The following is a 1,822-nucleotide window of genomic DNA, read 5'->3' on the forward strand; positions in this document are numbered from 1 at the left end:
GGTCGCAACCCACCTCGATGGGTTGCTTTGATGATGACAGAGCGGAGGATCCTGGCTATGTTTTGGAGTCTTTTGATTATTTTGTTTAGTTCTCTCACCTTTTGTTATTATAATTGCCTTAGAGGTTTACTTTGAGAAAGATATTTTGTATATACTGTTTTAACTTTCAAAATTCTGTATGTTAGTAGTTAACTAGTCGGCCTAAACTCTGCAGGCTTAGGCTAGTATCTTATGATTAATATACTCTTATATATCTACATACATCTTGTTGTCTTACATAGTGTATCTTGTCTTTTACGCTTGTAGTTTCGCGTGAACGTTCGCGCTTTGTAATTCTGTATTTAAGCTTATTTTCTTCATCGGGCTTCTATAATTATTACTCCTTTTATATTGATATATGTATAAGCCTTAGAAATTGTTGTAACCTTTAATTAACCTTTATTCTACGACTAGAGGTAAGGCTTAGGGTAATTAGGGTGTGACATCAGTCATATCTCAGATGCACCCGAGATATAAACAAGACGAGATCTCGGATACAATACATCCGAGATATAGCATTAATTAGCCTTAACCCACTGCATTCAAGATATGCACATTTTTGGTGATTTGGGGCAATGCATTCGAGTTACGTTCGAGTGTGCAAGACAATTTTTTTTATAAACTTTACAATATTTTTGTAAATTTAAAATTACGTGTATTATTATTAAAAAAATTATTATAAAAAATATGTGTATATTATAAAAAATTTACGATTAAAATAATATCAATTTTATTTTTATTTTTAAATTAATTCAATTTTTAAAAGTTATATCTTACCCTATGTACTTAAAATTAGTGATTCGAAATTGATTGGTACATTATTTTCTTAAAAATCAATCCATTTGAATTCGTACTCAATAAGAGTACATACAAAACTAGATCAAATTAAATTGATTTAAATTTAAAAAAAATAAAATTGTACGTGTTTAGTTATTATATTAAAACAAACGTGGTCGATGAAACAAGTAAAACAGATAAAAATAGAGAGAAATAATTTCGTTTCTTCTCATCATGAAATCAGACCACGTAACTTTTTATCCCTGATCACATAATTTCTAATCCCTAATATTCTCTCACATACTCAATGTTTCAAATTTTTACATATAACTTTTCATTTCTCATAAAACTATATTTCAAGTTTAAATCAATCCAGTTTGATCTATTTTTTATGTATTTTTTAGTTCTAATTCAAATAGGATAGTTTTTAAGAAAATAATATTTTCCAAGTTAATATATATATTTTTTTACTAAAATATTATAATGTTATATGTAAAAGTTGTCCTGCATACTTACACATATCATTGCCCCAAATCAGCATACATGTTCGTATTTTGGATGCACTGGATTAAAGCAAATTACACGCACATCTCGAACGTAGTGTATTAGATATACAGTCTTATTCATATTTTGAGTGCATCCAAGATATATGACTGACGCGTGTCGTATTACAATACGGGAATAGTGCATCTAAAATATGACTTAAAATATATTTTAGTAAATACTTACACGTTTATTTAAATCGATAAATATTATACATTTTTAATTTAAATAAAAAAATCCAAAGAAAGTAGAGGCTATGATCCACGCTCATAAAAGAAAAAGAAACGCACGTGGTTTGGTTGCAGTCCCAAAATGAAAAGTAGTTTGGCGCGGCGGCTGATAGTGGCGCTTTGAGAGATTTTGTGACGAAAGAGATCGTAAACAGCAAAATCTTTGTTCATTACCCACGCGCACTTCCTTTTCTTCATTTCCATATATAATTAATTGGATAAGAATGAACAAT

Source organism: Arachis stenosperma, chromosome 9 (assembly GCF_014773155.1).
Source record: "Arachis stenosperma cultivar V10309 chromosome 9, arast.V10309.gnm1.PFL2, whole genome shotgun sequence".
Lineage (NCBI taxonomy): Eukaryota > Viridiplantae > Streptophyta > Magnoliopsida > Fabales > Fabaceae > Arachis > Arachis stenosperma.